Here is a 6,234-nt window from a genome sequence, read left to right as displayed (position 1 = left end):
AGAGAGGCTGCCATCGTTGTGGAGGGAATTTGTCAGCACTGCAGGCTTCTGCTTTTCGGCTGCCTTCCTTCTACCGTGAGTGGAGCCTGCTCACTGGAGCGGCTGTTGCACCGGGACCCTAACAGCCCACCTTACTAAAAGAGGGACCTGTTCACCATCTGCTCGGGTGCCTCAGGGAGATTCCCGGAATTCCCAAGCCCGCCTTTCCCTGCCCTGCTGGGAGCTGGGCTGCGGCCGCCCTCTCCCCACCGTTGCTTCGAGCCTTCACTACCCTGTAGCCCCGCACGTCCTGCCTGCCGAGACCTCCCGGGGTTCCCACCGCAGCTCTGGAGTTTGATACTTCTCATCTGCCACCCGGGATTTGTGCTCATCCCTGCTGTTCCAGCCTGCCGTTCCAGCTTGCTGCTCCCGAGGGTCCGGCCGGACACCGGGATCGGCTGCCCAGGGGTTTGTGAAGCCTTTGTCCCATCCCTCCCCGGGATCCCAGGGCACCGGTGCCGCGTGCTCCCCGAGCTCGCTCCGGAGCGCCCCCTGCAGCCGCGGGGGAACCATCGCACCTGCCCTGCTCACCGGGAGCCGCCAGCGCCCCTGCCGGCTGCGAGCGGAACTGCACCCGAGGGGAAAGGGCCTGACAGCCGAGAAGGCTGGCACTGGGTTTGTGATTGCTGTTACTGCCATAGTTATTGCTGTTTGTTTGACTTGTTATACACACGTAGATATATAATAGTAAAGAACTGTTATTCCTGTTCCTCATATCTTTGTCTGAAAGCCCCTTAATTTCAAAATTGTAACAATTCGGAGGGAAGGGGGTTGCATTTTTCATTTCAAGGGAGGCTCCTGCCTTCCTCGGCAGACACCTGTCTTTCAAACCAAGACAGGGGTATGAGACAGACAACAACTGTGATGCTCCCGTACCCAGAAAGCTTACAATCAAAACTAGGTAATGATTGGATTTTCACACTATTTAGCAACAGTCTAAGCATTAGAATTGAATTTCTTTTTACAGAATTGTTTTCCATTCAATTCTTCAGACAAGCCTAGCTTTAAACCTAGCCCTACACACTTAGGAAGCAAGTGAGATGCCCAGACAGGAAAGCCAAACACGCTACTCATGCCTACACTCTCACCTGAAGAGGTTACCTGGCACACAGCCCTGCTGTGAACAGATCCAGAGGTGCTACCAACCAGGCTGACCTGAGGATTTGTGTACCCATCCTGAACCCCAGGCACCCCACATACTCACAGAAAAGTCGTCCTCATGCCTAAAGTGACAGGCAGGCATCTTCTTTTGAGTATCACTGCAATAGGTATTATTGCCATGCAGTGCTGCCATCATGGACAGCCATAGAGAACACCAAGTCCAAACCTCTGTCAGCAAGAGATATCGCAGGAATCCTCCCTAGGGTGCCTCAGGCAGTATTAGTACAGTTCATCCAGCTGCTCGCTTATCCAACATCAACTCAAGAGCTGTGGGGGCGGTAACTCTGGCAGAAGAAAGGCAGCAAATCACTGGGGGAGAGTTGCATCTTCAGCCAGCACAGCTGCTTGCAAAATGAGTTATCTTGCTACACTCCTAGCCCCAAGGGGCCCACTGCCTGCCGACACACACAGACCAGCCATCACAGCCATTTCTACACAGCAGACCACTGGCTAAAACACTTGCCTAGGCTGTGAGAACATTCACTTCCCTCCTGGACCTAAAAGGATCCAAAAAAGCCATTGCCTACCTCCTGGGAGATGGCTGCAGCTAAGCCTATTGAGACACCCATTGTATAGCTGGGAACACATTACCTATATTTATAATAACCAGCTGAAGTACACACAGATTCCCTGTAACCCTGCCTGGGATCTCAGACTAGAGGGAGAACAGCAGCACTGAAGTTACTGCTTCTGCTATGTACTCCCATCTCGGCTGCACATGGGAGTCAGGCTGACTGCAGGGTGACTCCTGAACTACTAACTCACAGCTGACACTCAGGCACATAATGATTTGTGCATCTGTTCAGCCTGGAGAAGAGATGGTTGTGTGTGGAAACCTCATTGCAACCCTCCAGTACCTTAAGTGGGCCTACATGGAAGCCAGAGAAGGAACCTTTATCAGGAGATGTAGTGATAGGACAAGGAGTAGTGGGTTTAAGCTGAAAAGAGGGCAATTTTGAGTTAAATATACAAAACAAATTCTTTACTGTGAGGGTGTGAAAAACTGAAACAAGCTGCCCAGGGGTGATGTGCATGCCCCATCCATGGCACTATTCAAGGCCAGGTTGGACGGGGCGTACAGCAGCCTGGTCTGGTGGGGGATATGCCTGCCCATGGCAGAGGGGGTTGGAACTGGATGATCTTTATTATCCCTTCCAACTCTTTTAACATTCTATGACTTTGATCACGGGGCTGTGAACTGCCACCGCTCAAGGCCAGTTACGCCGCCGGGCGAAAGGGGGAGGCAGAGGCAGCAGCACCAACTGCCCAAGCGCAGCGCGGCCCTATAGAAGAGAGACCTGCCTGCCCAGGGAGCTCCTCCGCACGCAGCCCGGAGGCCCCCACGGGAGCGAGGCCGCCGGGGCCGGCGGCTCCCGCGGGAAGCGGCACCGGGAGCACAGGCGGCAGCGCGCACCCGCCGCTGGCGCCGGCCGCCGGAAGGCTATTTATAGCTTGGCCCGGATACGCGCTGACGTCACGGAGCGCACCGCCCCCGTGCGTCAGCGTAAGGCGCACGTAATGGGAACGTGACACACGCACGGCGCGCAGGAGCTATTTATAGCCGGGAGAAGGCGGAGAGGGGAAAGGGAAAAAAAATTTAAAAAAAAAAAAAAAAAAGAAAGGAAAGGGCCGTTTGTTCGCCGTCCGCACGCGCTGGTAGGGGGAGGGCGTGGGCGCCGTCAGGTGACAGGGCCGGCAGCGGGGGGAACCGCGCGTGACGGGGGCGGGGAGGCGGCGGGCGCGAGCTGGCGGCGCGCGCGGGGGGATTCCCCCTCCTCCCTCTCCCCCCGCCCCCCCCCCCCCCCCCCCCCAACCCCGGCGCCCGGGGAAACCCCCCCATGGAAAATAAAAGGCGTAAAAGTAGCGGTGCTCGGGTTTCCGGCAAGCGGAGCTGCGCCCGCCCGGGTCTGGCGGTGCCGCTCCGGAGCCACCGTTTCTCCCGCCGCCTGCGTGGGATGAGCAGCCCCACGGCAGCTTCCAAACGCGTTCCTCCCACCGCCACGTCCCAGCGTGGCGGGAGCCGGTCTCCCCCCCGCGGGGTTGTCAAGCCCCCTGTGGGAAGGGACCCGGGCAGATCCCGTGCTGGGGACGCGCCGTCCCCCGGAGCCGGAGCTGTTCTCGGTGACAGTCCCGTCCCCAGCTCCCGAAAGTTGAAAGAGGCTTTTCGGAGTTTTTTCCCGCTCCGAGAATAGACCCGAAAGGGATCTGGAGCATCTGTCGTATGAGAAGAGCCTGTGGGTGCTGGACCTGTTTAGTCTGGAGGAGAGAAGACTGAAGAGAGGCTCTCATCAATGTATATAAATATATTCCAGGGCGGGTGCCAAGAGCATGGGGGCAGACTCTTTTCCGTGGTGCCCAGCGACACGACGAGGAGCAATGGCCATAAACTAAATCACAAAACGTTTCACATCAACACGAGGAAGAGCTTCTTTACATTGAGGGAGGCAGAGCACTGGACCAGGCAGCCCGGGGTGGTCGTGGAGTCTCCTTTGGAGACATTCCAAACCCGCCTGGACGCGTTCCAGCGTAACCTCCTTTAGGTGACCCTGCCTTGGCAGGAGCTCTGGAGTAGATGATCTCCAGAGGTCCTTTCCAGCCCGGGAGTGTCCCGGGGACACCTGTTGGCGCCGCCGCCGCCGTCACGCGGCGCTCAGCCGGGCGCGCGCGTCACGGGACCGGGCGCGCGTGCCACCGCTGTCACCTGCCCGCGCCCCCCCCCCCACCCCGCGGAGCAGGGCGGGCGAGAGGGAGAGCCCCGGGGTCATGGAGGGTCTCCCCCTCCCAGGCGGCCCCCAGCAAAAGGTGGGAAACTGAGGGGTTAAAGCAAATAGTCCCAGCTGGAGTCCTGCGGCTGCTTAGCCTGGGAACAACCGCTTAACTTAATCCTGGCTGGGTTCCACCTCAAGGCACGGTAAATGGGAGCAAACTCTTCGGGTAGGTGGGGAAGCGGCAGCGGTTCCGCCGGTGAAGGTTTAAAAACAAATCTGAAAGCAGCGCATGAGCAGAAATGAGAGATTAAGGGTGTTTAGTGGAGTGTGCTGGTATGACACAAATCCTGCAGGTAACGTGGAGCTCCCCCAGAATGTTTCTAATATGGCAAAGTTATTAAAGAGCCAACCGGACAGCTAGAAAGAAAGGAATCGTGAAATGATACAATTTTTCATAAAAGCCTATTTATGAATCACAGAATCATCAAGATTGGAAAGGACCTCCAGGATTATCCAGTCCAACTTTTGACCAAGAAATACTTTCTCTGACAGCAAGAGATACGTGCATCTAGACAGAGTAAGATCCATTAATGTCTAGGTTGAAAAGTAGTAAGTAGTCAAGGAGTTTGTTGGTGAGACAGTCTGGTTACTAGATTGATGATACTAAAGGAGATGGAAAAGAGGAAATCCAAAGCCTCCAGTGTTAGAAGGGACCCAAGTGAGGGTTTCGGGTTCTTGCCACTATTTAAATACCATGCTAGGAGCAGGTATAAGGAATGATAAAATGGTAAAGCTCAGTGGTGTTATCTCTCTGTTAAAAGCATGATACTACGGCTTAATTTGAGAGCAGCAGCATGGAAAATAAAGAGAACTGCCTAAACTCTTAAGGGTAGAAATACTGAAAATTTAACTTACTACTTCATCAGCAACAAAAACAATAAAACAGGGAAATATAATAGGAAAAGATATCTAATTTAGAACAGATGGCAGGAAGCTTTTTTCCTCCTTGCATGGAACCACAACTGCGCAGAATGATCAGCGGGGAATTTTGGTAGGGTGAAAACACCACAGTTATTCTAGCACTCAGCACATGAAAGCTTTGGTGAAGGAAAGAGAAAACGGGAATGAAATTTGCTTTTTAAATTGCCCAGACTTCTAATTAGTTTCTATTGCCAATTTTAACTGCAACATGACAAAGCTTTTACTTCATCATCCACAACAAATTTCTTATAAAAATACAAAGCATATCCTAGTAAAAAATAGGAGACTGTTCAAATATTAATCCTCTAGCTGTGCAATATTCTGCTCTCTTCCTGTAAGGCAGAGTATTGAGATTGGCCCAAACTGTGCAGGACAATGTCTTTGTAAAGACATTTGCTGGTCTTCTTGCTTTGGAAAATGCAAAGGTCCTTTTACTAGAGAAACACTTAGAATCATGGAATGGTTTGGGTTGGAAGGGACCTTAAAGATCATCTACTTTCAGCCCCCCTGCCATGATCAGGGACACATTCCACTAGATCAGGTTGCTCAAGGCCCCATCCAGCCTGGCTTTGAACACTGCTCAGGGATGGCACATCTGTGCAGCAGTGAGCACTTCCACTGATTTTCGGTTCCACTGTGGTGCTTCCTGTTTGCCTTTGTGAAGCTCAAACACTCAGAGGAGGATTTCTTAAGCAAGCAGAAGACAAGGCATGGAATCTCTTTGCTGCCATTCTCCCCCTCATCTCCATCATTGAGACACACATGCTTTCTGTAACTGGATCTCTGCTCTAAGTGCCCCAGAAGCAGTGATGATTGTTCTCTAAAACTATTTAGAGGCGTTTGACTTTCACTTCTTGGTGTTTCAAATTTTTTGCTATTTAAACCACATCATCATCTCATACAGCACTCCACCTGTAAGTTTTTGTGTAGTGTACAATTATAATGTGAGACTGTCAAGTTCCTTGGCTCCTTAAAATGGGAGGGAAGAGCCAGTAATTGAGCTTCTCTTTTGGTCTCATTTTCAAGGTTGACTTTCTAAGACATGTTTCAAATCTCAAATGCTTTCCTGAAGAGTGTGAGGCAATAGTATTCCTCCTTTGCCTTTCTCGGTTTTTTCTGCAGAAATGGCAGAAGGCTCCTCCTATTTAGTAGAAGAGCCAAGCTTCCCCAGTAACCTGGTTTTAGTTGGAAAGGAGTTAATTTTCTTCCCAGTAGCTGATATAGTGCTTTGTTTTGGATTTAGGGTGAGAATAATGTTGATAACACACACTGATGTTTTGGTTGTTGCTAGTGAGCAGGGCTTACACTAAGTTAAGGACTTTTCAGTTTCTCACATCAACCCACC

General features: G+C 52.1%; 1 long non-coding RNA gene across 1 annotated transcript; it reads right to left on the bottom strand.

Annotated features, from left to right (window-relative positions):
- Positions 1–314: 314 nt before the first annotated feature.
- LOC125318630 lies at positions 315–3,681 on the bottom strand. The gene is made up of 3 exons (XR_007200458.1): positions 3,569–3,681; positions 973–975; positions 315–324 (listed from the first exon to the last, which is right to left on the bottom strand). It is a non-coding gene; the product is annotated as an uncharacterized LOC125318630 (long non-coding RNA).
- Positions 3,682–6,234: the final 2,553 nt, after the last annotated feature.

This window comes from Corvus hawaiiensis, chromosome 30, assembly GCF_020740725.1.
Source record: "Corvus hawaiiensis isolate bCorHaw1 chromosome 30, bCorHaw1.pri.cur, whole genome shotgun sequence".
In the NCBI taxonomy this organism is placed as follows: Eukaryota; Metazoa; Chordata; class Aves; order Passeriformes; family Corvidae; genus Corvus; species Corvus hawaiiensis.
Note: the sequence above shows the minus strand (reverse complement) of the source record. Positions and strands in the feature narration are given on the sequence as shown.